Source organism: Cherax quadricarinatus, chromosome 40, assembly GCF_038502225.1.
Source record: "Cherax quadricarinatus isolate ZL_2023a chromosome 40, ASM3850222v1, whole genome shotgun sequence".
Taxonomy (NCBI): Eukaryota; Metazoa; Arthropoda; class Malacostraca; order Decapoda; family Parastacidae; genus Cherax; species Cherax quadricarinatus.
Genome location: NC_091331.1, coordinates 16,782,792 through 16,798,503, shown reverse-complemented (window position 1 = coordinate 16,798,503; position 15,712 = coordinate 16,782,792). Strand labels below are relative to the sequence as shown.

The following is a 15,712-nucleotide window of genomic DNA, read 5'->3' as shown; positions in this document are numbered from 1 at the left end:
CAGTTAGGAACCAGTTTAACAGAGTTAGGTTAAGTTACCACACCTAGGCCCAGAGTTACACAGAGCTAGGCCAAGCTGACTATACACAGAAGTTGTTATTTGCAGTAATCTACAGGCAGGCCAGGTAGGCTAGAGAAGCTTGTGAATTTAATTATTTACAGTGATTACAAGTAATCCAGAGCAGGAGACTTGTGCAATATTTACAACAGTTATAGCAGCTAGGACAGATTTAACCTAGTTATTATTTACAGGGAGTTCTAAAAGCCAGGTTTAAGCTATAGCACACTAGCTAGGTTAGGATTTACATTATCCATCCATCCACACTAGACTGAGTAAGTTAGGCCAAGCTGTTTACATACATTATTCATTTACTGTTTCACAAGTTGAATTGTTGAATTTATTTGGGCTAATTAAGTGATTTTTTAATTTGTATACTGCACTTTTTATTGTGTGATTTTCATTGTCTTTGATTCATGTTAATGTGGGATTTGTGAATTGTACCTGAGACTAGGTTAAGTCCTGTAATTATTTGCTGACATTGTACAGGAAATTGCTAGGTTAAGCTTCCACGCCGATACACATTTCGATTGGGATTTGAGAGCTAACAGTGTACATTTTTGATTCAGAGTAGAGTCAATATAATAAAGGGAATTGTTAAGCTTGTTGAGAAGCCTTGAGACTCGTTCATTCTCACCTAATACCGTTCATGCTCTGGGGTGGGCTAATTGAAGTACAAATTAGTACCGTGATCTTAACTAAACAGCAACTATGGTAGGTGAAGATGTAGTACCAGCTGTCCCAGTTCTAAATCAATTAAAGCGGTCTATGGGAGCCTATAAGGGGCGCCTGAGCAAAGCATGTGAGGAGTGTCGTACGGTCAGGCAAGATCAAGACGTAGACTGGGAGGAACTAGAGAGTTGCCTGAAACCTTTGGAGCAAAGACTGGAGGCCTTTGAGAGATCATTTATCCTTTATGAGACAGAGGCCTATACTACAGGTGAGTCTGAATATACAGTCGAAGTAGCACGGACGGACTCTGACGAACGAAGGGCAGAGTGTAAAGCAGAGATGAGACTCTGCAGGCAGTTAACAAAGACTGTGAAGGCCGGTACAGCACGGGAAGCAAATGCTTCAAGGAACACGAACAACAGCACGCCTGTTAATGTGTTGCCCAGATTGCCCCAGTTGAATTTACCAACGTTCGACGGAACCTTAACAGAGTACATTGCTTTCTGGGATCAGTTTAAAGCCCAGATAGATGACAGAGACGATTTGTGAGATGCCGTCAAATTACAATATTTACGTTCACAGCTCAAGGGTAAAGCCTTGGACTTGGTCCGGCATTACCAAACCACCAACACCAATTACTAACATGCCAAAGACCAATTAAAGGACACGTTTGGCAACACTGAGGAGACAAAGGTAGCTATACTTTATCGGTTGTTGGATCTAGAGGCTTGTCGCCATGACCGTCAGAGCCTAGAGAAGTTCCGAATCGAAGTTATGAGTTTGACGAATAGTCTTAAAGATTTACATGATTGGGGTAAGTCGGAATGGTTCATCAGTCAGGTGATTAAGAGGAAACTGACTGGCACTACAGTGCATGAGTTGCACTTAAAATATCGGACGAACCGGTTCACAATACAACAGATCGTTGAGGGGTTGGGAGATCTCGTGTCTCACCTGAGCATAGGTCGGGGGGAGAAATTGCCGACCAAGGTGGAATCGATCAACCCCTCCAGATACTCGAGAGATAAAGCTAAACCACCTCCTACTAGGGTGGGCTCATATTATGCCCAGGACAAGTCCTCCACCCCCAGAGCCAAGGGAGAAGTCACTCAAGCGGTCAGTATGAGACGGTGCGTGTTTTGTGAAGAAGAACATGCTAGTTCAGGGTGTTCGAGCTTCACCACCTATAACCAAAGGGTTCAACGACTAATGGAGTTGAGACTTTGTTTCAAGTGTTGTGGAGAACATTTTGCCAGGGACTGTAACGCCCAACTCAGGGAGTGTCGGGGCTGCTGGAAGGGTAAGCACCACAGTGCATTGTGTCCTAATGACGCCAGATTAGCACAAGCTAAGGAGAGCAAACCACGAGAAAGGGCGGAGAGCAAGAACAAGTCTGAAGTAGTGATGAGTGTGGTGAGTACGGCACCGAGAATTTGTTCTGGTGAGCAGTTTCAAGGTTCGGTGGCCTTGCCCACCATAATGGTGGTGGTTGCGAGTGGGAAGAAGTCTGAAACGACCCGTTTGTTCTTTGACAGTGGGGCACAGAGATCCTTCATAGCAGAGAGTCTAGCAACTAGGTTGAAGCTGAAGACAGTTGGTAAAGTTGACATGAAGGTGGAAGGGTTTGGTGGGGAAGTCCCACGCAGGTCTTATCCAGTAGTCAATGTGACGGTCAGGTTAGCCGGGCATCGACGGGAAATTTCAGCCTTGATAGTGAAGAGGCTGCCCAATATCATTATCACTAAGGGACTGGCTGCAGCAGTCAAACGTTTGAGGGAGTTGGGTGTGAAGCTAGCGGAACCAGACATTGCTACAGACAACGTTAGTAATGTAGGAATCTTGGTAGGAGGGGATTACATAGACGAGTTCGTGTCCACGAGAAGAGTTATCAAGGAGGGTGTTGGCCTGTACAGGACTCCAGCGGGGTACATCATAGGAGGCAGAGTACCAGCTCACTTCCCTGCGACCCCGGGAAAGGAGGGCTCCGGTATTACAGCAACTGAGGCTGTACTGGTGATGCGGATTGGTGTGCACGAAGGTCTGTCAGAGACGCAAGTTGGCATATCCGACAGTGAGCTGGTCCATAAACTATGGGACCTGGATGTAGTAGGGATTAAAGGTGACCAGCCGCCCCCCGAACACGAAGAGACGTATCGAGATTACTTGAACCATGTGCAGTTCAGGGACGGACAGTACTGGGTGCGACTCCCATGGAAACCGGGACACCCAACGCTGCCCACTAATTTCAAGAAGGCACGGGGTCAGTTGAATTCATTGGTGAACAGCCTGACCAAGAAGGGTCTGGTGGGGAAATATGATGATATTATTAAGGAACAGCTGGCCCTTGGGTTCATTGAGAGAGTGCCCAATGCCAGCCCTGGGGAAAACACCCATTATCTTCCACACATAGCAGTCACCAAGGAGTCAGTAACCACTCCCATCAGAGTAGTCTTCAACTGCAGCTCACAGGCGAGTCCCCGAGAGCCATCGTTGAACGACTGTCTGCTCACAGGGCCCTCCCTGATGCAGAAATTAGCAAATGTATTGTTGAGATTCAGGACAGAACAGTATGCCTATGCGGCAGATATTAGCAAGGCCTTCCTACGTATGTATTGGGTTGCAGCCACAAGACAGGGACTACACAAGGTTCTTGTGGTTGGCTAACAGGGAGGTGCCCAAGCAAGGGTATGATACCTTCAGATTCAGGGCAGTGTTGTTTGGTGCCACTAGTTCACCATTCCTATTACAGGCTACCAAAGACTACCACCTTGTGAACTGTAACAGCCCACTTAAAGAATTACTGAAGACCCTATTTTATGTAGACAACATGCAAGGTACCACCTCAGATGAAAGGCTGTTGATGGACATTTACCGAGAGTCTAATCAGGAGATGCTCTCGGCTAACATGGCATTGAGAGAATGGGTGACAAACAATCCAACGTTGCGGGGCACGGTGGAACGTGACTATGCTGGCTACTCAGTACCTGAGGTAACATCGGTGTTGGGATTGGAGTGGGAAATCAAGGAAGACAGACTTAGGCTAAAGAGGAAACCTGATGGGGAAGGGAAGCTGACCAGGAGGTCTTTGCTGAGCAAAGTGCAGACTGCCTTCGATCCTTTGGGTTTGTTGACACCCATCACCATTCGAGGGAGGATGCTAGTGCAACAGACCTGGGAGCTGAACCTAGGTTGGGACGACCCACTGCCAGAAACAGTCTGCTAGGAGTGGGATCCGGTTAGCAAAGATCTAGCAGAATTGCATGAGTTCACATTCTCCAGGTCCATCGGGTGCACCGGGCGGGATTATGACTTGCACGTCTTCTGTGATGCCTCTTCCAGGGCCTATGGGACAGTAGCGCATTTGGTGGCCGGGGACCAAGTCAATCTGGTCACCAGTCATGTGCGGGTGACACCCCTGAAGGATTGCTCGATCCCAAAGCTAGAGCTCACGGCGATGTTGCTGGGAGCAAGACTGGGGAAGTATGTAGGGGAGGTGTTGAGTAACCTGAGGGTGACAAGCACCTATGTATGGACAGACTCGGAGGTGGCCTTACAGTGGGTCCAGAACGACAGGTCTAAGCTCCCCTATGTCAGGAATCGGGTAAAGGAGATACGGGAACTACAGTCAGCGTCAACAATTCTGTACGTGCCTACAGATCAAAACCCAGTCGACCTGATAAGCCGAGGGGTGACACACAAAAAGCTGAGTAAAAGCGAGATTTGGTTCAAAGGCCCAGACTGGTTACCGGCAAGGGATTGCTGGCCGGAGCAGAAATTCGGGGAGACAACCAGCAGCACAGTACACTTTGCGGGGGAACCCAACACTGAATTATTTGACCCCAGGCGCTACTCCTCTTGGAGGAAACTTATAGGAGTCACGGAAGCTGCATGACAAGGTAAGCCAAGGTCGACAGTTGTCTCTCGTGGGTCCCAGAGAATATTGGATAAGGCAGTACCAAAGGGAGAGGTTTCCAGGAGTGCTGGAAGTACTGGAGACCAGGCAGCAGGATATGGCGTCAGGACGTGTGTCCAACGACGACTCAGGCAACAGTAAATTGGTTCACTCATTGGGATTGTTCCAAGATCATGCGGGGCTAATAAGATGCAGGGGAAGAATACAAAACTCTGAGCTCAGCTATGGGGCCAAACATCCCGTGCTACTGGGAAAGGAGGGATGGGCGTCAGAGCTATTGATACAAGATGCCCATCAGAGGACCTTACATGGGGGGTTTGGAGATACCCTCACCTGCCTACGTCAGAATTACTGGGTACTGAAGGGTCGAGCTGCCGTCAAAAAGGTGCTAAAGAGTTGCACGGTCTGCCGGCGGTATGATGGGAGGACCCTACCATACCCAGGTCCACCATCGCTGCCTCAGGAGTGGGTACATAGTGACAGGCCCTTTGAGACTGTGGGAATAGACTATACTGGGGCTATCACATTGAAGAACCCAGGAGACGATAGGGTGGGCCCTCAGAAAATATATGTCTGCCTGTTTACTTGTGCCACTACTCGAGCTGTGCATTTGGAGTTGGCGGAAGATATGTCGACAGAGACTTTCGTGAAGTTGTTCAGGAGGTTTACAGCCAGATTCTCGTGCCCGCGGTTGATTATCTCGGACAATGGCACGAGCTTCAGAGCGGCCGATAAAGTTTTCAGGAATCTTAGGGACAACGGAGAAGTACGAGAATACCTGAGGAGAATAGAGTGCGAGTGGAGGTTCATAGCTCCCAGGGCGCCTTGGCAAGGGGGATTCTATGAACGCATGGTGGGCACAGTCAAAAGGTGCACTCAGAAGGTCTTGCACGGCAGGAGAGTGAGCTTTGATGAACTGAGGACAGTGTTAGTCGAGATAGAGGCAAGAGTCAATAACAGGCCTCCGGCCTACGTGCAAAATGGGATTGACGAGCAGGAAGCTCTTACCCCTAATCACATGCTGTTTGGAAGGAGGATTGAGCCCTTCCCCGCAATTTTGAGTCAGTCTTCCAAGGAGCTGGATTATTATGGGCCAGATGGTCCCCCCATCAATGAAGAACTGCACAGGAGTCACAACAGACTGGTGAACATCCTGGACAAATGGAACCAGGTGTGGCGCAGGGATTACTTGACAACCCTGTGGGAACATTTCTATGGTGCCGACCCTGAGGCAAATAAGATGATGCTAAGTGAAGGGGACCTGGTGCTAGTAGAATCCGAGGCGCCCAGGGCATACTGGCCTCTTGGCCTGGTAGTGTCGACCCACCCAGACAAGGCTGGGCGGTTGAGAATGGTGAAGGTGAGAATGAATGGTGTCGAGACTATAAGACCCATCAACAGGCTTTTACCTCTCGAGGTCCACACGGTGGGACTGGGACATGAGAAGTTAGACCAGAGGCTGACCGAGCTGAGCGGCCGGACGACCCGTCAAACGGCACTCAAGTCCAGGGCCCACTGGGAGGGCCTGTGGGAGGCAGACTTGATCTAGACTTAGCGCCTACCTTCGCCGGCGGGAGGATGTGGAAATTTATTTGGTCCCTAAAGTTCCACAGGACAGATCCGGCGTACAAAGGGGGTTCCAGCATGGCCGTAATGGAACGGCTGAGCTGGGTGGCCCTTAAACCCACCCAAACAAAAAGCGTTCTCCCCGAACATAAACACATTTCTCTCCCCGAGTTGGCGTGGATGAAGGTACCATTTAATTTATAGATTTATCCTACAGGGAAGGAGTAGGTAGTTTTACTGTTAGTATATTAATATTAGGTTTACTAAGGCAACTGTAGATAATGATAATGTAGACCTAAGACCTTAACATAGGTAGTAATAGGCCGATAATGTAGGCAAACACTAGGTTAAGTTAGCTAGGGAGAACTGGCAGCCCTAGTTTGAACTATGAGGCGCAGGTCTCAAAGGCACAATAGCGTTCTTCTTAAGACAGACACCAACTGGACAAGACGTGCCGTGATCAGCAGATGGCACCCCCCACGTGTCTTCACATTCGAGATCTGGGGAAATCTGGTAGAGGCACCTCGACGTACCGTAGATGACCTCCGTCAGGCCCATACAGTAAGACAAGACCTCCACTTTATCTCGTAGATTTCTGGCCAGTGTCTGGGGAGAATTGTGAGTGAGTTGATCTGTAGGCCCTTTGTGCAGCTGGCAGTGCATGCCCAGTAAGTACCAGTGTCTCTTGTCAGTCTGGAAGTTAGTGTCAGTGTCTGCATAGTTGTACTAGGGGATACACACCCTCTTGGATATAGGAATTTCTGAGGTGCAGGCAGGTCACTAATAACGAATGAATATTGCAGGAATTCAGGCTCCCGGTTGCACATGGTTTCTGAGGGGAAGTCCAAAGGGGCTAAGGCTAAGTTTAGGGAAGTTGAAGATCAGGATATATGCTGCAACACCAAGTTAGTTAGTTCTTTATATGTGCATGCAGGCGAGTTTCTTGCAACATCAATCATTTGTGAAAATCTGTCCTATAAGCCACTTGTGAGGCTGAGGTACCCACCTCAGAGCTCGGTGTCAACAGAGTTTGCCAGGGTAGGCGACTCACTTGGAGGCAGTCCACACAAATTTTCACTCTCTCTCTCCTGGGAACTTAATTGCAAACCTACGAGCCTCCTCTGGTATGACTTCACATCGCAAAATAGCAAGAATATCTATGCTATCTGGCTATTGTCCCAGTAATTACTGCAGTGTTTGTGGGTATACCACAAGGGACAAAATTTTTCTTAGATGTAAGGAACCTACTTGTTCCAACTACTGCCACACAGATTGCATTCCAGAAGAAGAATTTTGTTGCAGCCAAGTTGAAAATTTCAGAAAATTGAAGGATATCCATAATCCTGTGGTATATGTGGATACAAACCTGGAGCTACAGGAGGAAGGTTCAGAAGTCCTACCTCAGGGACTTCTGTCCAAAGATCAAGACTGCCCTCTTGGGCTGTGTTGTAAAGTTGCAGCTAAGATAATCCATCACAGGGAAGCACTTCATGAGCTCCTCAAATCATTAGATAACCTCCAAGCTATAGTAGAAGGCCAGTGCAAGCCTACACCAAGTGACGTAAGCTGCTCAGCTGATGGTGACACTATTGACAAAGACTGGAAGTCCCACACTGAGCTTAACTCAGGGGTAAATAACTGGTGGAATTCTGTCATCGCTAAGGTCCCACAGACTGACAGAGTTCAAAACACTACCTTTGGAAAATCTAACACAATTCCTCTGACCACCACAGAGGGAACAAATCCTCTTCCCAGCAACGAAGGAAGCCTTGGATCTGTTAATTCTCCTACACCTGACATCTCTGCTTCAGCCACTGCCAGAATACTAGACAGTGCACATACCATCTCTGATCCTACACCTGTCAGTACACCTGCTGACATTATTCCAACATCTGGCAGCAGTGCTTCATCAGCAAGTTCTGAGTCAGGAGTTTCTCCACCAGAGATTGGTGCAGTTAATAATCAGGGAACTATCACTTCACCTGATCACCTACTGCGCCAAAGTCCGAACAACAGGGACACATCTGTCAGAACTGCACAGGGGCGTGGTAGAGGACGTGGAGGAGGAAGACATCTACAGTCGTCTCACCTTCCACCGATACAGTCCCTGAGGCAGAACCTGCGGACAAATCAGCAAAACACAAGGTGTGCAACAAATAATAGTCCACCCTCCCAGGCACCTAGACAGTGCTCTCGCTGTCACCGGAAGGGGCACACCAACAACTGCCTGCGAGATACCACGTGCAATTACTGCCACAAGAAAGGACATCAGGAGGACCAGTGTAGGAAGAAAAAGGAACTTGATAGACAGGACCTGTTTAGAGACCTGTTCTCGGAACAAACCAGCAAGATCTTTGAATTGGTGAACACACTCATACATCACCCACTCAGCTATTCCTATCTCAGCCCAGCAGGTGGTATTGTGCCTTATACAAGACCACAAACCTACATCCCTGCAGCTGCCTCAGTGTCCTACTTCTCTCGAGGACAGGCACCTTACATGCCTTACACACCCACCACCTTAAGCTGACTACATCACGAGGAGCCAGTCTATCAGCATCCTGTCGGCCAACATTAGAGGCTTCATTACTAATGTTGGAGAGCTCACACGTAGTTTTGTGAACACTTGACGTCCCAACACGATAGCTGTTATTGAAACATTTTTGGAAGACAGGACTCCAGAAAATTTTGTAAGAATTGCTGGCTACCCCTCATGGATGAAAAGAGACAGGCAAGGGCAAGGAGGAGGTGTTGCTGTGTGCTTCTCTAAAAGTGTACATGCCCAGCACATTGATGTTGCCACCCCTACTCATCTTGAAATGATGTTCTTCAAGCTCTGCATAAACACTAGTACGTACCTCTGTACTAGCATGTGCAATGTACAGACCTCAGTGGCAACATGCAGACCCCATCAACTTTTTAATGGAAAATATGGAATCCCTTCTGCTACAACACAACTGTCAACATATCATAATTGTTGGTGACCTCAACCAACACCTTATACAGAGGGACTTTGATGACCTTCTTGCAGTATTTGACATGAGAAACTTTGTTGATTTCCCTACTCATATCTCTGGCTTCTCCCTTGACCCAGTAGTGAGTGATCTGGCAGAAGGTACAGTCACTTGTCAACCCCTCGGCTACGTTGGATCGTCTGACCACAAGGCTGTTTTTACAACACTTAAGATCCCAACAGAACGATGTGAGGAGTCCACACGCACAACCTGGCTATGGGAAAGAGGTAATTGGCCAGCCCTTTGCTCTGAGCTCGCCACCACCGATTGGAATGCTCTTCTCCAAGGGGATGTTGACAACCAAGTGAAAGCCTTCACTGGACACATCCTTAATCTACAACAAGAACACATTCCTCACCGGCAATATGAAACGAAGCCTACAGATCAGCCTTGGTTTGGCTTTCATTGTAGAGAGACTGCTACTGCTAAGTACAAAGCATGGTGAAGGTATAAGAGACATCCTACCACCTATAATAGGAACTTGCACAGGTAAGCCTGTAGGCATATGGGTGACATTCAAAAGTGGGCCATTGCTAAATGGGAGGTGGACACCAAAAGAAAGCTAGCAACAGGTAGGGTAGGCTCCAAAACCTGGTGGTCCCTGGTCAAGGACAGACAAGGTTATCTGCCTGATGAACTCATTCCACCTCTAAATTGACAGGATGGGACCACCTCTACTAGTAGTCAAGAGAAAGCAGACCTCTTTGCCGAACACTTTGCTACCAAAATGCAAGTTCCTGATCCAGCAAGGGACCCTCTTTGGCTAGCTGCAAGAACTGTGTCAAAACTGTCAGTGGTGACAATAAGGCAGGAGGAGGTGCATTTCCTTCTTAAATCGCTTGACCAAGAAAAGGCTGTGGGCCTAGACAAGTTGAGCCCAAGATTGCTGAGAAGATGTGCAGATCAGCTAGCAGCACCTCTAACTCGCATCTTTCAGCACTGCCTAGTACCGTGTAAATGGCCCTCTCTGTGGAAAAAGGCAAATGTAGTCCCTGTTCACAAAAAGAAGAGCAGAGCAGAAATCAGCAAATACAGACCAATGTCATTCCTGTCAATCATTGGTAAGATCCTTGAGACAATAATCTCAAGACAAATGACAGAGCTTTTTGACTACCACTCACTACTTTGTGACCGCCAATATGGCTTCAGGAAAGGTTACTCTGCTGCTGACCTGTTGTTAAATCTCTCCACTAAGTGGCACCAGTCACTGGATGAATCCAAAGTCAGCTGTGTGGTAGCACTGGACATTGCTGGTGCTTTTGACTGGGTGTGGCACCAAGGTCTCTTAGCAAAACTTCAAGCACTGGGAAATTTAGGCTCTATGCTATGTCTCCTCAGTGATTACCTTCATGGTAGATCTCTAAGGGTAGTTCTCAATGGAACGGAATCAGCAAGACATCCTATTAGACATCCTATAAGAACGAGATAGATATTGAAAAGCCAGGGACCTTGGGTGATAAAGACGGTAATAGGTTTAGTAGAAAAATAGAAATGAGCAGGAAGGGTAAAGAGAAAGGAGAGTCTTTCAATGTTTATTATGCTAATTGCCGTAGTGCTAGGAATAAGATGGACGAGTTGAGATTAGTTGCTAGTGTAGGTAACATTGATGTATTTGCCTTAACTGAGACGTGGTTTAATTCAAAAAGTCGGGACATGCCTGCGGAATGTCATATTCAGGGTTTTAAATTGTTCCAAGAAGATAGAAGTATTGGGAGGGGAGGTGGGGTGGCATTGTACGTCCGAGATCGCTTGAACTGTTGCATAAAAACGGGTATTAAGTCTGAAGTAACACATACAGAGTCTGTTTGGATAGAATTTTCAGAGGGGCATGAAAAACTGATTTTAGGAGTGATATACCGTCCCCCTAACTTAGATAGGGACCAAGGGAAACTACTATGGGAGGAAATTGTTAAGGCCACAAGGCACGATAATGTAGTAATTCTAGGAGACTTTAACTTTAGTCATGTTGATTGGAATTTCTTGACTGGGAATTTAGAATCGTACGACTTCTTAGAAGTATTTCAGGATTGTTTTTTGAAGCAGTTTGTGACAGAACCTACAAGGGGAAATAACCTGCTTGACTTAGTTATGGCAAACAATGAATCCCTTGTTAATAATTTAGAAATTTCAGAGGAACTGGGTGCTAGCGACCACAAATCAATTACATTTAGCATTGAATGGAAGTACGATAGTAGCGATAACTCAGTAACAGTCCCAGATTTTCGCTTAGCAGATTACGATGGGCTTAAAGAACACTTATCATCTGTTGACTGGGGTAACGAAGAGAGCTATCAATATGACAGTTTTCTGAACACTATACATGCTGCTCAAAGAGCGTTTATCCCATATAAAGAAATTAGATCAAATAGAAATGACCCAAAATGGATGAATAATAGGCTCAAATATCTACTAGGGCATAAGAAAGGAATTTATAGGCGTATCAAAAGAGGTGAGGGTCATCTTATGAATCAGTATATTGACATTAAGAGGGACATTAAAAAGGGGATAAGAAAAGCTAAAAGGGACTATGAAATTAAAGTTGCTAGGGATTCTAAAACTAACCCAAAAAGTTTTTTCCAGGTCTATAGAACAAAAGTTAGAGATAAGATAGGTCCCCTTAAAAATAACTATGGGCACCTTACTGACAATGAGAATGAAATGTGCTTGATTTTAAATAATTATTTTCTCTCAGTTTTTACACAGGAAGACACTAACAATATTCCAGTAATTAATTTTTACAGTGGGCTAGAAGAAGATAAATTATGTAACATCACAGTCACTAGTGAGATGGTTGTGAGGCAGATAGACAGACTGAAGCAAAATAAGTCGCCGGGTCCTGATGAGGTTTTTTCAAGGGTTCTTAAGGAATGCAAAATGGAACTCTGTGAACCATTAACTAATATTTTTAATTTATCTCTTCAAACAGGTGTAGTGTCTGATATGTGGAAGATGGCTAATGTAACTCCTATTTTTAAAACAGGGGACAAGTCGTTACCGTCAAATTACCGCCCAATAAGCCTGACCTCAATTGTAGGCAAATTACTAGAGTCAATTATAGCTGAGATTATAAGAAGCCATCTCGATAAGCATAGCTTGATTAATGATACTCAGCATGGATTCACAAGAGGCCGGTCTTGTCTAACTAATTTATTAACTTTCTTCAGTAAAGCTTTTGAGGCTGTTGACCACAATAAAGAATTTGATATTATTTACTTAGATTTTAGTAAGGCTTTTGATAGAGTTCCGCACCATAGACTGTTAAAGAAAGTGGCAGCCCATGGCATTGGGGGAAAAGTGCTCTCGTGGATCGAGTCATGGCTCACTGACAGGAAGCAGAGAGTGTCCATAAATGGGGTTAAATCCGAGTGGGGATCTGTAACAAGTGGCGTTCCACAGGGATCAGTCTTGGGCCCGTTGTTGTTTATAATATATATCAATGATCTTGATGAGGGAATTACTAGTGATATGAGCAAATTCGCCGATGACACAAAGATAGGTAGGATAATTGATTCAAACGTAGATGTTAGGGAACTTCAGGAGGACTTAAACAAACTCTATTCTTGGTCAGAAAAGTGGCAGATGCAGTTCAATGTAGATAAGTGCAAGGTTCTGAAGCTTGGGAGTGCCCATAACCCTAGTACTTATAAATTAAATGATGTAGAACTTAGCCATACAGATTGCGAAAAGGACTTGGGGGTTATGGTGAGCAGCAACCTTAAACCAAGACAGCAATGCCTAAGCGTACGTAATAAGGCAAATAGATTACTGGGATTTATATCAAGAAGTGTAAGCAACAGAAGTCCAGAGGTCATACTGCAGCTTTATACATCATTAGTAAGGCCTCACCTTGATTATGCAGCTCAGTTCTGGTCTCCGTATTACAAAATGGACATAAATTCGTTAGAAAACATTCAGCGTAGGATGACTAAATTAATACATAGCATCAGAAATCTTCCTTATGAAGAAAGATTGAAGACTCTTAAGTTACATTCACTTGTTAGACGAAGAATGAGGGGAGACCTGATCGAAGTGTATAAGTGGAAGATAGGTATTAATAAAGGGGATATTAATAAGGTCTTGAGGATGTCTCTCCAAGAGAGAACCCGCAGTAATGGATTTAAATTAGATAAGTTTAGATTTAGAAAGGACATAGGAAAGTATTGGTTTGGAAATAGGGTAGTTGATGAGTGGAACAGTCTACCTAGTTGGGTTATTGAGGCTAGGACTTTGGGTAGTTTCAAATCTAGGTTGGATAAGTACATGAGTGGGAAGGGTTGGATTTGAGTGGGACTTTCACATCAGAGCTTATTTCTTGGGTAGCATTGAAAATTGGGTTGGGTAAATGTTTTGTTAGTGGGATGAATTGTAAAGGACCTGCCTAGTATGGGCCAGCAGGCCTCCTGCAGTGTTCCTCCTTTCTTATGTTCTTATGTTCTATTGGGGCAAGTGTTCCACAAGGAAGTGTGCTGGGACCATTGTTATGGAATGTCTACTTCAATGACCTCCATCTTATCCCAGAATCCCATGCATATGTAGACGACTGTACTCTGACATTCTGACATTCACTTATCCAAGAAAAGAAATGCCAGCTGCTCTAAGCTACATCACTCACCAGCTAAGAGCTATATCAGCTTGGGGAAATAGATGGCAAGTAACATTTGCACCTGAGAAAATGCAAATGATGATGGTCTCTAGGCACCATGATGGTAATGCTGGCACAGTAGTAAGGATGAATGGGAGGGTGTTGGCACCTGGGGAAGAAGTTGATATCCTTGGGGTGAAATTTGACTTCAAACAGACCATGAAGAACCATGTTGTAAATCTTGCAAACAAGGTAGCCCGGAAGTTTACAGCACTTCGCCATATCTCGCATCTGCTTGACAGTAGAGGTTTCAAGATTCTGTATGAGGCACAAGTATGCTCACACCTTGAGTATGCTCCACTTTCTTGGTTCCCCCCCCCTCATCTGCGACTGCTTGACAGAGTAGAGAACAGAGCAAGAAGTCTCATCTCTCGCCTGGACCAATCCTGGATAGATCTGTCATTTCAGCAGAGCCTTCAACACAGGAGGAATGTGGGTGGCCTTACTGTTATGTACAAGGCCAATATTGTCAAAGTACCACACTTGGATCCACTTCGAGGACAGAGTGAAACAAGCTTTTATGCCACAAGACGGCAGAAAGCAGCAACTTCACTCTGGCTGTACCCTTCTCCAGAACATCATTCCATCTGAGATTATATATACCCAGGATGACTCGAGTATGGAACACATTAGTACAGCATAACGATGTCAATGAGATAAAGTCAGCTGATCAAATGAAAATGCTGGCCCACAGATGGCTCCAACTTCATCCTGTTCCCTACTTGTTGTCTCGTAACAATAAAAATGCTTTCAAATGAGCTGAAGTAGGTAACAGCTCTTTTTTTTTTTTTTTTTTTTTCAACAAGTCGGCCATCTCCCACCGAGGCAGGGTGACCCAAAAAAGAAAGAAAATCCCCAAAAAGAAAATACTTTCATCATCATTCAACACTTTCACCACACTCACACATTATCACTGTTTTTGCAGAGGTGCTCAAAATACAACAGTCTAGAAGCATACACATATAAAGATACACAACATATCCCTCCAAACTGCCAATATCCCAAACCCCTCCTTTAAAGTGCAGGCATTGTACTTCCCATTTCCAGGACTCAAGTCCGACTATATGAAAATAACCGGTTTCCCTGAATCCCTTCACTAAATATTACCCTGCTCACACTCCAACAGATCGTCAGGTCCCAAGTACCATTCGTCTCCATTCACTCCTATCTAACACGCTCACGCACGCTTGCTGGAAGTCCAAGCCCCTCGCCCACAAAACCTCCTTTACCCCCTCTCTCCAACCCTTTCGAGGACGACCCCTACCCCGCCTTCCTTCCCCTATAGATTTATATGCTTTCCATGTCATTCTACTTTGATCCATTCTCTCTAAATGACCAAACCACCTCAACAACCCCTCTTCTGCTTGTCAATAAAGTTAGGAATCCTTAACCTGTAAATAGCTTGTCAATAAAGCCAGGGATCCTTAACCTTGTCAAACCCTGTGCCATGTCAATGTTTAAAATTGATGTTTTCAAGCTATTAAGTTATCATGTGCAAAAACAACATAATCAATTATACTAGAGCCCATGACCCTGGAGCAACGTAGAAGGGATATGCTCATAACACACAAAATACTAACAGTCACAGCCAAAGTAGATAAGGACAGATTATTTACAAGAGGAGGATCCAGGAGGACACATGAATTAAAAATGCATTTCCAAATGAGCTAAACAATGACAAACAAATGTAAGTCAACATCATGACTCATGAAATCGTAATAACACGGCTGCAGACAAACCACGGTACAGGTGGGACTCGAACTCACGGCAAGTGAGTTGTAAAACTCACTTGCCAAGAGTTTGAGCCCCATCCATACCATGGTTTAAATATAATAGAGGAAATTCATG

The 15,712-nt window shown here is 45.4% G+C and overlaps 1 protein-coding gene across 7 annotated transcripts in view; it reads right to left on the bottom strand.

Annotated features, from left to right (window-relative positions):
- Nucleotides 1–15,712, bottom strand: part of Nipped-A (Transcription-associated protein Nipped-A) — a 362,660-nt gene that overhangs the window by 237,064 nt on the left and 109,884 nt on the right. The gene's annotated exons all lie outside the window — the stretch shown is intronic.